The sequence below is a fragment of the Chionomys nivalis genome, chromosome 11 (assembly GCF_950005125.1).
Source record: "Chionomys nivalis chromosome 11, mChiNiv1.1, whole genome shotgun sequence".
NCBI classification, from domain to species: domain Eukaryota; kingdom Metazoa; phylum Chordata; class Mammalia; order Rodentia; family Cricetidae; genus Chionomys; species Chionomys nivalis.
The window spans coordinates 29,693,744-29,713,520 of NC_080096.1; the positions used below are offsets into that span (position 1 = coordinate 29,693,744).

General features: G+C 42.0%; 1 protein-coding gene across 3 annotated transcripts in view; it reads left to right on the forward strand.

Annotated features, from left to right (window-relative positions):
- The window catches only part of Nfyc (nuclear transcription factor Y subunit gamma), a 71,823-nt gene continuing 52,046 nt past the window's right edge, over positions 1 to 19,777 (forward strand). The window contains exon 1 of one of the 3 annotated variants that reach the window (XM_057784366.1): positions 1 to 216. The gene's annotated coding sequence lies outside the window, so the exon portion shown is untranslated. Of the gene's footprint in view, positions 217 to 13,003; positions 13,189 to 19,777 lie in introns of those variants that run through there. The other 2 variants (XM_057784364.1, XM_057784365.1) reach the window with 2 other exon arrangements.

Sequence of the window (19,777 nt, forward strand, 5' to 3'; positions counted from 1 at the left end):
CTAGGAGTCAAGGCGCGGAGGGGGAGGGGCGGGGGGGGAAAGAGACGGTACAACGGCGCGGCCGCCATCTTGTTTGCGCCCCCGGTCCGCGCGCGCTCCGTTTTCCGTGACGCACGCTTCCCCCTCCCCTCCACCGCGCCCGGGCCTCTGCATTGCCCGACGGCGCAGCGGCGCGGGGGCGGCTGCTTTCTTTGCTGGACTCCGGAGCAGAGGCCTGTGAGTGTATGGGAGCTGGGACGAGGAGGGTGGAGAGGGCGGCGGCGGCCAGCAGTGGGGGCGGTGCTTCCCGCCCCTGGCGGACAGCTCACTTAACTCTGCGGCCGCCGCGGCACTTCGGTCGGGCCTGCCGCCGCCATGTTGTGTCTTCTCCGGGCCCGCCGCTGTCGCCGCGGCTGCGCTCGCGGGGTCCGTGCGCCTGGGCCCGCGGGCTTTCTCCCATTGGCGGAAGGCGACTGCGGGGGGGCTCGCTCGTGATTGGTCGGCGGCGGGGAGGCCGCGGACCTGGCACCTTATTGGTCACGCCGGCTCCGGCCTTGGGGGTGATGAAGGAATTGGCGGCAGTCAGGATGCTAGCTAACTGCTCAGGCTCGGGCGGTCGGGGCGACCATCACTCTGATGCCAGCGTGGCGAGGAGACTCTGGGGCGAAGCCGAAGGGCTTAAGGAGAGAGAAAGAATGGTAGCCTGGGTACGGGCTGCAAAAGGGGACACTCCTAATTTCAGAGGCACTCAGCTAGCTACACGATGTGGGGCGTGTAGGTCCCTGGTTTGTAAACACTGGAACGGGAGTTACTGAAGAAAGGTCTTCTAGATCTAGAGGTGCTAGACGTGCTTGGGAATGACCCTACATAGAAGTCTGAGTGCATGGTATCGGAGTAGAGGGCCTGAGAACCAAAAACACAAGAGAAAGACTAAGGATTCTGTAGAATTCAGGTTGTGAAACTCGGAGGATATGAGTTGAGCCCCGGAGTCCATTCTGGATCCTTGGCATGGGGGTGTGAGAAACAGGTAAACAGGGATTTCATTGGGCAGGTGTGTCAGGTTTTAGGCACTGAATGCCAAATTTAGCATCGCATTAAGTAGGCTCTAGAAGGTCTTTGCATAATTGGGAAGTTAGGGGTTGCAGGGGCAGGGATCATGCTAGTTTTGAGATGTTTCATATGAAAGTTTCCTGCTCTTAGAAGACAGGGTCAGGGCTTTGTGTATGATAGGCAAACACTACCAGCAGAGCCACACCCCCATCCCTAAAATTGGTCTTTTTACTTCCAGTTCAGAGGTACTGAATCACTAATGGTCCGTGGATCAAACTCAGGAATAATAGAGCTATTACTACTTTGTATTGAGTGCTTGCTTTCTACTAGCTGGGGTACATGTGCATTTTACGTCACACACATGATGGCAGTGCTATTCATTCTCTGAGGAAACAGTTCAGTCATTTGCTGGAGCCAGGGGTGCTGCGCCTGGTGCAGTGTTACTGAAGTCCCAGCCACGCTGAGTAAGGTGGGACGCTTGCTTGAGCCCAGGAATTTGAGGTCAACCTGTACCATGTGAGACTCTAAAAGCAAAACAAAACCACTAGGCATTAAGTTCACAGCTAGTAAGTGACAGAGTCCAGATGCAGACCTAGGTCTGTAATTCTCAATTTCCGCGCTATTTATAGAGTTCCTCTTCTTACAGCTTTATGTCTTCTCCCTTCCCCTCCTACCTTTTCTTCTGTCTTCTTCTCCCCCCCTTTTTGTTTTTGTTTTTTTAAAAGATTTATTTATTATGTATATAACTTTCTGCCTCCATTTATACCCACACGCCAGAGGAGGGCGCCAGATCTCTTTACAGATGGTTTGGAGCCACCATGTGGTTGCTGGGAACTGAACTTAGGACCTCTGGAAGAACAGACAGTGCTCTTAACCACTGAGCCATCTCTCCAGCCACCCCCCCCCTTTTTTTTTGAGACAAGGTTTCATGTAGTCCAGGCTACTCTTGAACTCACTGTGTAACTGATTCCTTACCCTTCTTCTGACTCTGCCTTCTAACTGATGAGATTACCCTTGGAGCTCTTATTTATTTATTTATTTATTTATTTATTTATTTATTTATATTTATTTATTTATTTATATTTATTTATTTATTTATATTTATTTATTTTTTGGTTTTTCGAGACAGGGTTTCTCTGTGGTTTTGGAGCCTGTCCTGGAACTAGCTCTTGTAGACCAGGCTGGTCTCGAACTCACAGAGATCCGCCTGCCTCTGCCTCCCGAGTGCTGGGATTAAAGGCGTGCGCCACCACTGCCCGGCTTATTTTTTTTTTTTGAAATTGTTAATTTATTTGTATATTTGTCTGTGTGAGCCATAGCATGCTTCAGGTCAGAAACCAACTTGTAGGTGCATGTTCTCTCCTTCCAGCGTGTGAAATCCATGTGTTGCATTCCAGTCTTTAGGCTTTGTGGCAAGAGCCCTTATTCGGTTAGCCATTTTGCCAACCTGGAGCTTTTTATATTTTATTTTTGAGATGGGGTCTCACTACGCAGACCAGGCTGGCCTAGAACTCATAGAGATCCATCTCTTTCTCCTGAATGCTGGGATTAAAGGTGGGTGCCACCATGACCAGTTGGAGCCCTTATTTATTTATTTATTTGAGGGTTTCTCTATGTAAACCTGGCAGTCCTGGAACTCAGAGATCCACCTGCTCATGCCTCTTTATTTTTTTATTTTTATTTTTATTTTTTGATTTTTCGAGACAGGGTTTCTCTGTGGTTTTGGAGCCTGTCCTGGAACTAGCTCTTGTAGACCAGGCTGGTCTCAAACTCACAGAGATCCCCGTTCTTTATTTTTAAAGTCTGTATTACCTTGGTACCATAGATACCTTGCTGTGGAAAAGAAAAACATTTGCATTTTAGTTCAGAAAGCTATCTGCAGCTGTTTTAAAGCATATTCTTGTGTGTTGAGGTTCTAAAGAGTGAGAGAACCTTGTCAAGGTCACTTAGGTTTGCAAAGACAAGCCATAAGCTGTGTCTGTCCTCAGTTATTGGATAGGTGACTTCATTCCACTGGACAGCATTGCCTCACCTGTGGAAGAGATGACCCTTTAAAGTCAGCTGTTGGACTGGGGATGCAACTCAAGATGGTAGCGCATGAGCCTAGCATGTAATGAGCCCTGGATTTGACCACTAACGTCAAATAAACTGGACCTGGTAATACATAGTTGTAATCTAGCACCCAGGAGTTAGAGAAGGAAGGCTCAGGAGTTTGAGGCCACACTTTGATATATGAGACTTTGTCTCTAAATTAATTAGTTAATTAAAATGAAATAAAAATAGCTGAACAGTGGTGGCACATGCCTTTAATCCCATCTCATGGGAGGCAGAGACAGGCAGATCTCTGAGTTTGAGACCAGCCTGGTCTACAAGAGCTAGTTGTAGGACAGCAGTGAGGACTTTTACGCAGAGAAACCCTGTCTTGAAAAACAAAATAAAACAAAGAAGCAAGGGGCTGGAGAGATGGCTTAGAGGTTAAGAGCACTGGCTGCTCTTCCAGAGGTCCTGAGTTCGATTCCCAGCAACCACATGGTGGCTCCCAACCATCTGTACTGAAATCTGGTGCCCTTCTCTGGTGTGCGGGAATACATTGAGGCAGAATGTTGTATACATAATAAATAAATCTTTAAAAAAAAAAAAAGAAGCAAAAAAAAAATGAGATAAAAGTAAAGGCAGGATCTTCCTATGTAGCTCAAGCTAGCCTCTAACTTGGGATCCTCTTGTTCCAGCCTCTTGAATATTAAGTCTACAGGGTATATTTTGACTTTTTCTTTAGCCCCTTTGGTACAGTGCCCAGAGTTACATGCGGGAAAGTGCACTACCACATGATTCCAGTGATGACTTCAAGTCATAAGTTCAAGCTCACCTCATTCATTGGAAGGAAAATGGCAGAGGACATGCTTAGGGTCACAAATGACTTTGAATTTTATTCCAATTTGAGAATACTGCTGGGCGGTGGTGGTGTACACCTTCAATCCCAGCACTTGGGAGGCAGAGGCAGGCAGATCTTGCCTGTGAGTTCGAGGCCATCCTGGTCTACAGAGCGAGTTCCAGGACAGGCTCCAAAGCTGCAGAGAAACTCTGTCTTGAAAAACCAAAAATCCCAAACCTGACCCCTAACCCCCAAAAGGACCTTCCTTAATTAGCAAGTTGTTCTTTCTTTCCCTTTCTACTTGTTTCTGAGGGAACTGATTGTGAGTCACCTAATGTCTTATAGCTTTTTTGCTTACTCAGTTTCTCATGCACGAACTGGGACAAGTTAGGAAGGTTAGCATACAGCTCATTTCAGACTGAAAGCACCCTCTTATTTTCAGTGGATTATCTGCAGGAGGAAATGAATTCCATCTTTGACCACAAAGTGCCTATGGGAAAGGTTGGGATAGCAGCTGATTTGTGTCCCTGCCATTTCTGCAGTCTCTACTCTGTGTGCTGTGGTATTGTCTGAGTTTTAGTAGTAATTACAAAAAATGAGTATAATAGCATATGAGAAGATAACATTGTGGACCTTAATAAATGAGAGAACTCATTATTTTCTTTTTAGAACAGCATAGAATGTGCCATTCTAACTGACATCCATTGAGAGCTTTCTTGACAAGAAGGTCTTTTGTAGTTCTCTCCTTTGTGTGCAGCAGGATTCCACATGGGGGAGCAACCACTGATAGAAAGGAGAGACCTCAATCATTTGGGCTGTGTGGCCTAGAGGCTGATTTTCCATGGGCCAGTGTGAGGTCAGTCTTAAACTTCTACATGCTCAAAGTGGCTGGGTAATTTGTTTCAGGGAAAAGTTGTCTTATGATAGCCTCTGTTAACTCCCAGTTGCAGCCAGGTATAGATGGTGGTGGAATGAAAAGCGTTTCACATTTGCTAGAAGCAATTATTAAAGTTAGAACAACCAGTATTATTCTGTTCAGAGAATTTAGATTCTCTAATGCAGAAAATTTTACTGGAAGTTGGATTTTGGTTTGTGTGTTTTATAGTCACTGGTCAAACTTTTTTTTTTTTTTTTTTTTTTTTTTTTTTTTAAGTAAGCAGAAGATAACATTCTGTTTTTAAAAAAAATCTTCCTGCCTGCAGAACCTTTTGTCAGGTTGCAAGATTTGTTCACACCCTTCCACCTTTCATTTTTCTCAACAGTGATGTGTGGTCTTTGAGAAGCACTTGTGGTCAGCTTCATCATCATCATCATTATTACTATTATTATCATTCGAGACAGGGAGCCTGTCCTGGCACTTGCTCTGTAGACCAGGCTGGCCATGAACTCACAGAGATCCTCCTGCCTTTGCTTCCTGAGTGCTGGGATTAAAGGTGTGCGCCACCACCACCCGGCTCAGTATTGGGTTTATGCTCCCAGTCTGCAAAGAGAACTTTCTAATGGATAACCTTCAGGTGGAGTTTAGAGAGATGAACTACAGTCTACCTTTTCTGCACTTGAATATTTCTAGAATAGCTTTAAACTAAAGGTTTAAATTTTCAATGTCTAAGGTACATAAAGGTGTCTTACTTAAGCTATCCTGCCCATTTAAAGTCAGTAGTGTGTAAAATTCAAGGGTTGCTCTGAGACTAGAACCAGAAATAGTGATTTTTTTTTTTTTCCAAAAATAGTGATCTTGAACAGTGTTTCAATAAGAGAAGAAATGAGATAGATGACTCAGGAAATGATGCTACAAATAGAGTGGTTTTGTTTGTTTTGGTTTTTCAGACAGGGTTTCTCTGTGAAACAGTCCTGGCAGTCCTAGAACTTGCTCTGAAGTCCAGGCTGGCCTTGAAATCAGAGATCCACCTGCCTCTGCCTCCCAGGTGCTGGGATTAAAGGCGTGTGCCACCACTGCCTGGTGGTTTTTGGTATTTGAAGGCAGGATTTCTTAGTATAACAGCTCTGACTGTCCTGGAACTCACCGCGTACACCAAACTGGCCTTGAACTCAGAGACCTGCTTGCCTGGGCCTCCTGAGTGCTGGAATTAAAGATGAGCACCACCATCAACTGGCCACATAGAGTGTTTTCTATCATGTCACTGGTGGAAAGCTATAAGTTTCTAAAGCTGTTCATGGTACTTAATTGCCCCAATTCTAGACTCAGAAGCTGCGAAGTGTCCAGGTAGCTGTATGAAATGAGATTCTTTGCTTATTTGTTTATTTATTTTGTTTTTTGTTTTTTTGAGACAGGGGTTTTCTGTAGCCTTAGAGCCTGTCCTAGAACCAGCTCTTGTAGACCAGGCTGGCCTCGAACTTGCAGAGATCCACCTGCCTCTGCCTCCCAAGTGCTGGGATTAAAGGGATGCTTCACCACAGCCTGGCAAAGTGAGATTCTTTGCTCAGTGTAAAGAATGTGTATGATGGGGGCTGGAGAGATGGCTCAGAGGTTAAGAGCATTGCCTGCTCTTCCAAAGGTCCTGAGTTCAATTCCCGGCAACCACATGGTGGCTCACAAGCATCTCTAATGGGGTCTGGTGCCCTCTTCTGGCCTGCAGGCATACACATAGACAGAATATTGTATACATAATAAATAAATAGATATTTAAAAAAAAAAGTAAGAATGTGTATGATGAGCTGGGTGGTGGTGGCGCACGCCTTTAATCCCAGCACTCGGGAGGCAGAGGCAGGCGGATCTCTGTGAGTTCAAGGCCAGCCTGGTATACAAGAGCTAGTTCCAGGACAGGAGCCAAAAGCTATGGAGAAACCCTGTCTCGAAAATCAAAAAAAAAAAAAAAAAAAAAGAATGTGTATGATGTTCATTTTTAAAGAATGAGGGCTTAAGAGGTATATACTATCTTCACAGTTGAATGCTTTGTCACTTCTGTCTTAAAAAGTACTACTCTCCCAAGGGGGCTCACTACCATAGAACTTATTCCTTATGAAATGGACAGTTTAAGAAACAGTCTGTGCTTGGTTGGCAGTAATCTGGAAGGCAGAATATTTTGTTAATGATGATATTTAATGTTTTCAGTAATCCTAAATTTAGAAAGGAAAACGTGCAGCAAACTTTCTCTTTCCCTGTCTCTTCCTTCCTTTCTTTAAGGTAGGATCTCTGCATAGCCCTGGCTGTCCTGGAACTCATTATGTAGATCAAGCTGGCCTCTTACAGAGATCCTGCCTCTGCCTCTCTAGTGCTGGGACTAAAGTAATGAACTACCACACCCAGCTAGTGCATTAAACTCTTTAACTGTTTTGGAAGGCTAGCCCAAAAGAATTGCCTAGAATCTTTCCTTCTACAAAAATGTGTTACTGAATAGTAAACAAGTGAAATCTAGTTCCTTATTTTACAGATATCAGTCGAGCCTCTGTACGTGTGTGTTGTGACCATCGTGTAGTGGAGCTTGGGTGAGAGCTCTAGAGCAGTCTGCAGGACAGCTGGGCCTGTACTGGGAAAGGACTTTTCTGAGTGAGATATATCTCAAAAGTGACACAGTTAGAGATTATTATTTTAAAGGTTATCCAATTTAATTGATAATAAATTATAATTTTTTTTTTTGAGTATGTAACAGGCATATTATTCTACATGTGTCATTAACTACTGAGTTCTGGGCCATCAAAATGACTCAGTGGGTAAAAGTGTTTACCTTGCAAGCCTAATGACCTAAGTTTAATCCTTAGACCCTCAGGTGGAAAGAGAACCCTACTTCCAGAAGCTGTCCTCTGAACTCTGCAGTCCATACATGGAGTAGTAGTAATAAAATAACATCATAACCACTGAGTCTTACTGGTTCAAAAAAAGAGTTCCCTTTTCTTCCATCTTCCCCTACTCCCTCTCCTCTCCTTGCTATTTCCCCTTTTCTCACCGCCCCCCTTTTTTAACAGGCTTTCCTTATTTAGTCCTAACTATCTTGGAACTCAAAGTATAGATCAGGTCTGGCACAGAACATGCAGAGATCCTCCTGTCTCTGCCTACCAAATGCTGGGATTAAAGGCATGTATTACCATGCCAGGCCCCTTCTCTTTTTTGAGGCAGGGTCTAGTACACTATTCAACCCAGACTGACCTCAGCCTTGTGAGTGATGAGGTCACGCATGTATACACCAGCATGCTTGGCTTACCATTCATATTTTTCACCGCTGGCTGCTGTCATATCAAGGGCTCTCACTCTATGAGATCTTAACTCCCCCAGGAAACCCTCTGAGTAGCCTGGCATTTAATAGGGCCACGGTGAGGTTCTCTGCATATCCTCCTGTTAGCACTGTGTGTATGTCCTTGTAACTAACATGGCATCATGATCCCTGGGTTAAATTTCTTTTTCTTTCTTTCTTTTTTTTTTTTTTTTTGGTTTTTCGAGACAGGGTTTCTCTGTGGCTTTGGAGCCTGTCCTGGAACCAGCTCTTGTAGACCTGGCTGGTCTCGAACTCACAGAGATCCGCCTGCCTCTGCCTCCCGAGTGCTGGGATTAAAGGCGTGCACCACCACTGCCCGGCGCCTGTAAGTATTTGTTGAAGAAAAAAAATGATTTTAATCTTCCAACTCTGTAAGCTGTTGCAATACAGGAGACTGGTTGCAGTGAAACTTTAGTAACTAGATTGAGGCATCAGCTACACAGTCGTGATGGTGAGGAATTGGAGTCTAAATCTGCTAGGTGCAAAGTCTGGGCTTTTTTGTGTGCTGCTCTACATTGCTGTTCTTTTTCTTCTCTTGTCTTTACATATTCTTGTCAAATGTAGAGATAGCCTGTGACTAACAGTCCCATTCATAGCTTTCCAGGCAGCTTGTCCCCATGTTTGTACAGCTGAGAGCTGAAGTAAGTTCCTCCAGAATAATTTTTCATCCATTGGTCTCAATTTATGCTTTGGTTTATCTGTACCTGCACCTCTCCCTTGTGTGTTTTAATTTTAGCAGAGTCTCACGATGTATCCTGGCTGGCCCCCTGCAGTTTAGACTGGCCTTTGAAGACTGTAGGGTTTTTTTTTTAAATAGAATAATTTAGAATTTATCATCTATCAAAGGTCCTTCCCTCCCATTCATTGAATAACCATTTTCTTTCTTTTTTTTTTCCAAACAGATTTTCTTTGTGTAGCCCAACTAACCATTTCCTAAACACCAGTGCTACATGTTTTTAGGAAGATAATTCATTGCTCTGACTGTTCCTGGGCTGCCTTTAGGGAGTATCTTGTTAGGGTGGTCGTTATTGTTTTGTAGTTAGCATTGATTGAACCTGTGTGTGTTTGTAGGAAGTGCCGTACCACTGAACTTCTAGTCAGCTCCTTTTGTTTTATTTTTTATTTTTGGTTTTTCAAGACAGGGCTTCTCTGTAGCTTTGGAGCCTGTCGTGGAACTCAGATCAGGCTGGCCTCGAATTCACAGAGATCCACCTGCCTCTGCCTCCCGAGAGCTGGGAATAAAGGCATGTGCCACCACCACCTGGCTTCTCTTACTTTTTTAGGAGGTTTCATCCTATCATACTCCTGCCTTAGCCTGTAGCTAGGATTACAGGCTTATACCATCAGGTTTAACTATTTCTGTTCTCTTCTGAAAATATGTTGACACTTATAAAAACAAAACACAAACAAGCCTTGAGGTGGTGCTCTTTTGGGGGGGGCAGTAGTTAATAGTTGTTTAGAACTAAGTTGGGAAAGATTTGTATCAGAAGCTGTAACGCAGTAAAAAGTTTCAGATTTTCTTTCCTTTGCTTATTTGTTTTTGTTTTTTTGAGATTCGCTATCTGTGTAGTCCTGGCTGGCCTGGAACTCACTGTGGAGACCAAACTAGCCTTGAATTTGAAGAGATTTGCCTCCCTCTGCCTCCTAGGGCTGAGATTAAAGGTTTGGGCCACCATGCCCAGCTGATTTGCTTATAACTTTGTAAAAAATTTTTTTTGCTTATAACTTTTTAAACAGTTTGAAACACACATCAAAATACAAAGGTTTGACATTAAAATAATCTGACTTTTGTGTCTTTAAAAAATCTGGAGCTCACTTTGCACTAGACCAGTATTCCTACATGACCATTGTTATTAGAGCTGATAGCGTTTGCCCCTTTAGAAAGGACATTCACTCTGCAGTTTTCCCCAGTTCTCACTATCCCATTATTGCTATTGTGGCTAAAGTCAAGACTGGTTTTCAGGAGGTAGGAGGGACTTGATTTTTTGGAGACAGGATTTTGTTGTGCTGCTCTGATTGGCCTGGTAGTAACTATGTGCAGCCTCGATATCCTTTAACTGATGGAAGTCCTCCTGTTTCTGCCTCCAGAGTACTAGGATTACAAGTGCACTTGATTTATATATTGATGCTGAGCATCAGGAATACATGTAGAAAGACACAGTTGCTGTTTTGAAGAATCTCTTCTGTGGTAATAAAGATGTTTTTAAAAATAAATTATAGTGTGTATAAAGCACTATAGTAAAATGTATGTTTAGATATTTATTGGTACCAAATTCCAGATTTGTTTAGTGCTTGCATTTATCTCAGCTCTCCTGGGAGTAAATACTGTTTTATCACTTTCAGCATGAAGAAATGAGCTCAGGAATGCCTAAGTAACTTGGCTAAGATCAAACAGCTATTAAGGAGGTAGCTACAATTCAGAAATTAGTGTTTTGGTGAAGAGCATGAGTTCTCACCCTTCCGTGAGAGCACTGAAGCTTGAACTGAGTAACCTGAGTTACTGGTTTTCTTAATGATGAGAGTGTTTTTTAGGACGAATAGATGCAATTGTGTGGTGTAGAGGACTGCCAAGATGCAGGGTCAGGGAAGAATGGAGTCCCGGATGCCTCATGAGGCACTGAGGCAGAGGTAGTATCAGCTAGGGAATCAGGCTAAGGTAGAATCAGCTAGAGAAAGTGAATGGGTCAGGTTGCCAAACGGAAATTCAAAAGGATAATTTGTGTTCTCTTCCCACTGTGGTTTGAATTCTACTGTGGTGACTGCTGATGAGAAATAGGAGTTGAAATGTTTTCTTGTAAACTGCCAAGAACTAATAAAAACTATGCCCAAGACCTTCACAGAGTAGCAAGGGACTTGATTGGTTTAATCTGGTACATCAAAAAACAGAGTTGAAAGGCAGACTTTTAGAACAATAACCAGACCTCAGCTGTGACTGGTGGTGAAAGGCCTGGATTTCCGGTCTAAAAACCAAGGTTTTTTTTTGTTTTTGTTTTTTTTTTTTGGTCCAGCTGGGAGTCCTCTTACACAGTTCTTTACAGCTGAGGATTGCTTGCTGCAGGAATACAGGGCATAGAAGAGAAATTACCACAGAATAGTTCTAGGACCTTAACACAAGTCTTTTTTCTTTCTGCATGGTGTCCTCTGTAAGGAACAAGAAGGTAGAATTAGATGGCAGTTAGCACTAAGTATTTTTTCAATGGGTATTCAAGCACAACATAGTGTATATATATTAACACATTTAGTTCCTACAGTGTATATAGAGTGTATTACAGATGACCAAACTGGGACTCAAGCTTAGTCTGTGTTGTAATTAAAAGCTAGGTTGTAAACTGGGCGGTGGCGCATATCTTTAATCCCAGCACTCGGGAGGCAGAGGCAGGTGGATCTCTGTGAGTGCTAGGCTAGCCTGGTCTACAAGAGTTAGTTCCCGGACAGGCTCCAAAGCTACAGAGAAACCCTGTCTCATTAAACAAACAAACAAACAAACAAACAAGAGGCAGGCGGATTTCTGGGAGTTCGAGGCCAGCCTGGTCTACAAGAGCTAGTTCTGGGACAGGCACCAAAGCTACAGAGAAACCCCGTCTCGAAAAACCAAAAAATAAAATAAAATAAAATAAAAAATAAAAAATTTAAAAAAACCCAAAACAACAACAACAACAAAAAATACAAACAAATAAAAGCTAGGTTGTAGAGTCCAAAATCTGTAGGTAACTCTGAAGGTTATCCCTGGTGACCTTCAGTACCCTAGCGTGTTTCCAGACACAACAGTGAGCCAAGTAAAGCTATTAATCTCTCCTGAGATCACTCCTGCTGCTTATTTAAGAAACAAAACAAACAAACAACCAGGGTCTTGTTATGTAGACCACACTGGAATTCTGAATTCTTTTGCACCATCCTCTCTGCTGATTAATTGGGATTACATGTATGTGCTTGCATGTCTGTTTAGCGTTTTGATGTCATAGAAGGCAAATCCCTCTCCATGACATTTTCAGTACGTTGAAATGGAGCATTGTAGTGGGCTTTTTTGAAATGCTATTGTCAGTGCCACCAACTTCATACATTACCCCCAAATCCTCCTATTTTGATTTATTAGTATTTTAAAATAAAATGCATCGCCTTGGTAATAATCTGTGCTTTTTAAATTACCATGAATACAAAGACAGGCACCTTTTAGAAATCCAGAAGACTATTGAATGGGCACAGCTTCACTTTGATTTATTGAGAAGGCTGAGTTTTTTTCTTGATTAACCCTGCCCGGTTTTATTCTTCTGATAATAATGGTCAATAGAAACCTGGAGGTAGATTGTCACAACTTTCCAACCTTGTGCCCATTGCTTCTCTGGTTTACTGCCATAGATTACTGTAGCAATATCTTACAGACACTATTCATAGCCAATCAGAAGCAGTGAAATTACCTTCAGTTTTTTAAATGGAACTCTGTAGCCAATAGGAAATCCTTTGGGTGGGAAATGTGGCGACCCTTTCTTTTGGTTTTTAAGAACAATTCTAAATTTGCCCTCCTCCGTTTTTGAAGCGCATGAGACCATAAGTGTCTGCTGTGTACATTTGCTGAGTATTTCCATTCCTTAAGTTCTTGGGTTTGAAGTGAAGAATCTGACCCCTGTTCTGCTTCTCAAGGTAACTTTAAAACAGGAAGTGTACAAAGGAGGTAACTGATGACGTGAACAGCCAATCACAGCTTTGTAGTCTTAGCTGATAAAACGGCTCAGCCAATGGGACAGCTTTGGAGGCAAGGTTTGGTGTCAAATAGCAGGCTAGATTGAATGCCTTTGACTGTTAAAGTGGAAGGAGGCTGCAGGCTTCATTGGAGCCTCAGAGTTTTTCACTGAGGCAGGGGTCAGCTGAAAGACAAAGAAAAATGGCGAATAGTTTGCTGGGGGGTGGGAGGACAGCTGTTCGGGTTTTCACTGGAGTGGACATTCCAGACTCAGGTTTCTGCATCTTCTGCTGCCTTTTGTCCTCCGTTCCTTTTTTAGGGGGAAGGATAGGAGTGACTTAAATTCTCCCTGTCCGAGGAGATATAAATAACTCCATGTAAAATTAATGCAGTTCTCGGTAAGTTTAATTCTTTGTTTTGTGTTGAGATGATAGAAACTGTTAGCTTCAGAGAGTATAGGCAAGTTGCACTGTTTCAGAAAATGGCCACTTTACATTCCATGCATACCTTCCCGATGCACCTAGATTACCTTGCTCTGTTTAGATTTTGCATGTCCTTCGACTATGGTTTTCCTACTTTAATATCGACAAGACAGATGCAAGAAGGGCTAATCATTTTTCATGGGCATACAGAAGCAAAGCACTGTCTTTGCATTGGGTAAACTTAACTGTTTTCCAAATAATTTTCCTTTGTTCAAGTGCACTGAAGCTTTTCTCCAGAATAAGCTGAGTTGTTTTAAAGAGTTTTTCTATTTCCATGCACTTTGTTGTCACACATGTTTTTAGAGATAGAAGCAACATTAATGCTCCTTCATTTGTTTGAAAATATGATTTGTAACCGATGCAGGTTCTAATAGGGAAGGCCCCCATGCCAGCCTGAAATTCTATAACTTTCTTGATTTACCTGTCTGCCTCTCTCATTATAATAGGAATCAATTGAGTAAGTCTTTGATGTAAAATGTTCATGTTAGTTTAATGTGCTGATTAGTTTAGAGGCCAGTTAAAATTCAAATTGACAAGCTTATCATATTTTTGTCAGCTGTTGATTTGGTTCTTTAAAATGATTCAAGCAAAATGCTTTTGTTTTCAGTATGAAATATTTAAGGGACTTACCCGCAGTTTGTGATTAGAAAAGTGAAGAGTGTAGGTAGCATTTTGCCCTTGATATTTACCCCCTTCTTTAAGGATACGAAGCTAATGGAGATTGCTAATCGGTAACAAGTCAGTTCTTGTGAATAGTGGAATCATTAGTGCTGTGTACTAAGATCCGTTGTACGCTTGGTTTTTAAAAAGCAGTTCTTTGTTTTTCTCTTTATTTGCAAATACTGAATGAAGGTCATTGGAACATTCCTGCTGCAGATTGAGTATAGAGCAGTTAGGCAGCAGCTGCTCTGGACAGGGAAGGGAGCAGGCCTGGCTTAGAGAAGTTTGGAAGGTGTTGGTCTGCCTTCCCTTGCTTCCTCTTGAGGAAAGGATTTACCTGAGAGGATCCTTTGGGGTTTAGGTTTAGACACTTCCAAGGGAGTGGGATAAACAGCCCAAGTTTCCGAATGCAGGCCTCTGTCGCTGCTCCGAAAAGTGACCTTGAAAAACTGCCGCGGAGTTGAAAGATTGAAGGACAAAGTTTGTTTATGCAGATTTGAACTGAAAAGCTCTCTTAAGATGAAAGACTGTACTTCTGGGTGTTCTAGTCCAGTGGCTCCTAGGAATCTGTTAGAGTTTAGATTCAGAGTTCATAAGTAATAGGCCTGCATTCGTTCTCTTCTTCCCTTGCCATTTCTTTCTCACCCTCCACCCACAGGAAACATTTACTAAATCCTACTGATAGGATGGTTGAGTGAATTACCTAACAGAGTGAGAGAGAATTCACAGCCTGCTCCTCTGTTATCCCTGTGATCTAGAGGGTTCTCAGTGAGGAGAATGGTGTTCCAGGTGCTCAAGTGTTGTAGTTGAAACTCCTGGAGGACTGGAATGCTGGTGGTAAGAAAATGCTCAGTTTGGGGGAATTTTAAGTCCTAAGAGAAAGGAGGGTGTGTTATATTTTAAGTGCTGTTTAATTTAAATATATTTCGTGTAGGCTGTTGGTGTATATTAGTTGTTTCAAGTTGTATGTTGCTTTACAAAAACAGGTGAAGGTAACAGTGACTTTATTGGCTCTGAGAGAGGCCTGGAGCAGAGGGATAAAACTGAAGGTGGGAAAAATAGAAGGTTGAAACAAAACTCTATATGTTTTGGAACTTTGTGGAGGAGTTAGTTGCTTAGAACATCTATCCAAGTTTTGCATCTTTTTGAGGTCACCCAGTGTCCCTGAAAACACACACAGGAACCCTTTGTGAACCTTGAAGCAGCTGAGGTGTTTCCTGGATGTTGGATGGCATTTTTGGACCCTTCAATTTGGTACTTCGTTGAATGGCACTTAACAATCTCATTTAACACATTAGACTTGAGAACATTTTTTAGACAAAGCAGGAAAACTTTATATCCAGAAAAAGCAAAAATCCTTATGGAATTAACCCTAACTCAGACTGGAAGTGGCAGGAGGGATGAGGGCCAGGGAGGCTTGGATAGAGCTAGTTTGTTCACTCTGGTGGCAGATAGTATTTTGAGACAGTAGAATATAAACTATTTAAAATAAGAGTCCTGTGTTCAGGTCCCACAGGCAAGTCATCTGTTTAGAGTCAACTTATTAAAAACATGGGATCTAACAGGCTGCAACTATCGCTCAATTGGTAGAGTGCTTGTCTAGCATACAGAACAGCCAGGATTTGATTCCTAGCGCTTCAAAAACCAGGCGTGCTGACGCGTACCTGTACTCTCAGTACTTGGGTGTGGGGAACCAGGAGGATCCAGAAGTACAAGGTTATTCAAGACCAGCCAATGTCTCAAAAAAGAGACCTAAAAGTAGCAATTTGCAGGGTAGGACTGTCAATGTTTGTGGGTTGTGTGCATGTGCTTTCACGTGTATGGAACAGGGCTTGACCTTGAGTGATTTCCTTTATCATCCACTATTTTTCTTTTGAGACAGGATTTCTCAGTTTACCTGGAGCTTACATTGGCTAGAGTGGTTAGCCAATGAGCCCTCGGTATCTTTTTTCTCTGCCTCCCAGTTACAGGGTTACAAACAGGTCTGTAACACCATGCCTGACGTTTTGATATGGGTGCTGGGTATCCAAACTCAGGTCTCTAGGCCTGAACGTACTTGCTTACTAAGCCATTCCCCCCACTTTTTTCTCCTTTCTTGAAATTTTTTATTAGATTTTATTTATTGTGTGTGTGGGGTCATGATCATGCCATGGTGTGTATTAGAGGTTTGTAGGGGAAGCCCCAGCCAATCACCTTGCTTGTAGGGCGGGGTCCCCTGAGGATATTTTTTACTAATAAATATTGCTGGTGTGCTCTCCCCTTCCCTTCTGCTTATCTGTTCTCTGCTGGAATCTCGGTTCTGTAAGTTTTTTCCTTATTAAAGCTGAGTATTTTATTATAATTTCTGTCTGCCGTTCATTTACGCTGTTACAAAAGGTTAGAGGACAGTTTCAGCAATGGATTCTCTCATTTTACCTTGGTAATTTGTGGGTCCAACTTAGGTTAAAAGTCTTGGAGGAGGGTCTTTTTATCTGCTGTCCCTGTCCCCCCCACCTTATTTTTATTTTGCGATAGAACCTTATGTGGTTCAGCCAGATCTAGCATTCTCTGTGGAGTCAAGGATGACCTTGAACTCTTGACCTTTTTTCGCTTCCTGGGTGCTGAGATTACTGGTGTACACCACTTGGCCTCAGGACTGAGGATGGAAAGTAGGACTTTGTGTCTGCAAGGCAAATGCTCTACTGAGCTAACTCCCCTGCAGCATGTTACTCAGTGGTGAGTCTTGAATGAGGTCCTGTATGGTAAATTCTCTGCGCATTATGAATTAATGAATAAATATTGCCTGTTACTGATGAAGGCTAATTGAGAGACTTAAAATGTTTATGGAGATTGGTATAACATCAAAGAAATAAATGTTGGTGTTGTGATAGATTTATAAAATAATGTTTGATTCCTTCACTTACATATTCCTACTTGTGCTAACAGGATTCTATTTTTAATTTTTATTTTGCGTGTGTGTGTGTTTAAGTGTGGGCATGCATATAAAATGGCATATGTATGGGAATTAGAGAACCACTTTCAGGAGTCAGTTCTTTACAACTGTCATGGTTTCAGAGATTAAACTCAGATCTCAACAAGTACCTGCGGGGACATCTCACCAGCTGTATCCTATTTATTTAATACATGTGTTAATCTCAATTATTAAACCATCATAGATTTTCAAGATTTCTCATGAAGGAATTTAACCCCTTTGTAAAAAATTAAGGGCCTCATCCAGAGAATTCAGGAGGTCATTATCTTCTGTCAAATAGGGAGTTCAAGGCTAACCTAAGCTATATGAGGATCCTCAAAAAAACAAAACAAATTAAGGACTTCAGAATAGGATGAAGTGATAAGACTGCATTTTGTTTTGTTTTATTTTTAAAATGTGTGTGCATGTATGTAAGCACATTTGTATCCGCTAGCTACTGCATACATAAAGATCATAGGTAGCCACTAATACATGGATTTCCGGATCACACTCATGTCCTCAGGCTTGCCTGGCAAATTACCCACTGAACCATCTGGCCTTTTAAAAAATTTGAATACTTTTAAAAACATCTTTAAACTTAGGAGCTTCTCAGAATAAAGACTGAGAGCCTATTCTGAATGGGTAATGAGATGTGCATTTTCTTTTAATATGGGTAAGTTGTAATTATTGCTGATTGCTTAGCAGAAGTTACAGATTTTAGTTTGTGTGCCAAATATTTATAAAGTATACTGGAGCCTTTTTGTTTGTTTGCTGTGTTATATGATCTTTCTGTCTGTGATTATTTGGGAGCTTGAGAAGTAGTTACAGCTTGTAGAATAGTAGTGAGCAAGTAAATGTTGAAATGAGGATTTTAAAAAGAAGATAGAACCTGTTAGAATCTAAGCATGAATGTAAATTTGACACAGTTGTTACTGTGTGAAGCTTCTGTAGCATAAGTGATAGGTCTTTCACACCTATTTTATATGTCTAGTGTTACCTATTTTTAGTATTGTTCCCCCTTCTCCATTGATACTTGGTGATTTTTGTTTTCATGTTCTATTGTTACTTCTTCTCAGGCATGGTCAGTCCGTGTTGATGTTGGCCTCTTTTTGGTTTTTCGAGAAAGGGTTTCTCTGTATAACAGTCTTGGCTGCCTTGGAACTTGCTCTGTAGATCAGGCTGGCCTCTGCCTCCTGAATGCTGGGTTTAAAGGCGTGTGCTGCCACCACCTGGCTGTTGGCTTCTTTTTTGTGTGCATTGGCAAACTTAATTCAGACAGTAAGATTTAGCTAAGTAATATCTCAGTTCCCTGGCAGTGTATGCTTGAAAGCAGCAGCCTTGGTGACTGGGCTTTTTGTTCCTAAAATATGATTATGCCACTGTTTCAGGAAGCTGTATACTGGGGCTGGATGAGACATGGCTTAGTGGTTAAGAGCACTTGCTGTTATAGAGGACCTTGGTGCACTTCCCAGCAACTACATGGTGGCTCACAACCACCTGTATCCCCAGACTGGGCCTCTTTGGCCTCTGCAGACACTTGCCATGTATGTGCTGTTTATTATTTAAGTGCAGGCAAAATATGCATACATACAAGATAAAAAATAAACAAACCTAAAAAGGAGTAAAAACAAAGAAACCAAAAACCCAAGTTGTATTCTTTTGTGGGGGCTTCAGGAATTTAAAAGGCATTATTTCTGCTCGATTCCTCCTCCCCCTTTTTTTCTTTTCCTTTTTGCAGTACTAACTATCAAACCCAGGGTCTTATAAGCTCCTACTGAGCTACATTCTGAAGCCCCTAGAAAGCATTCTTGAAGCAGATCATGGTCATCTTGGTGAATCAGATTATTTTGCCCATTCTTATTCCCAGAGTTTGATTAAAGCTAAATTAGGCTGATGGAATAATTTAGGCAAGCTCTGTAGAACATCTGCTGCCCCCTGCAGTCATGGGATCTAAGTCTAGTTTTTCTTGGAACAACTGAGGACAGAGATTTGGGGCTCTATTAAGAGCTCAGCTTTTTAGGGACTGGCCTGTGTAAGATCAAGAGCTTTTACTCCCACTCAATTCAGTGCTCTTTTTTTTTTTTTTTTTTTAAATTCCTTTGGGTGGTTTTTCTCTTTCATGTTTCTTTTCCTTTTGGTGCACCTGTACAGGACACAGAACAGTGAAGTAGGCCATGGAGGAGGACCAGTAGTCTACACATGGAGTCTGTTGGTTAGAACATTTGCTGTAGCAACAGGCTTGGTATCCCTTTTGGGATTGAAAATCTCTTGTCTCAGCCAGTTGCTTGCTCTGAAAACTGAGATTCAGCTAGGAAGCTAATGGTGCTCACCTGGCTGAGGTCTCAGAACTGGGTGACTTTTGTGCATTGCAAAGAAGTCAAACAAGACAACAGCATAACACCTGCATGACAGCCCAAGCTTTTCATTCTTATTTGTTATTAATACATTTCAAGAACAAGCAGTTGTCACATATGTTTGGGCCTACTTCATCAAATGAGTCCTTAATGTGACATTTTAATGAAGTAAAGATTTTAACATTTGACAAGATTAAAGTAGGAACCCTTATCTGTGTATGCCCAGAATAACACTTTAACCGTGCCAAATTCCTCCACCCCAGCAAAATGGTGTCATTGTGTACTCATGGGTAGTTGTGAATTTTTCTTTGTTTATTCTTTGGTGGGCCGTTTCTTGAAATTTTTAATTTTTTTCTAACTATTATCATATATTTGAATAAAAATTAGTTTATTGAAAAAGAGTGAGGAATTGAATTGTATAACTTACATAATATTAAGTCCTGAAGTGTACTGTGATTGAAATTGGTGGTAGGCACAGCTGGATAGTATGTACTTCATGTCTGTATGCAGACTTTAGTTTTCTTTTCATCTGTTCTTGGTA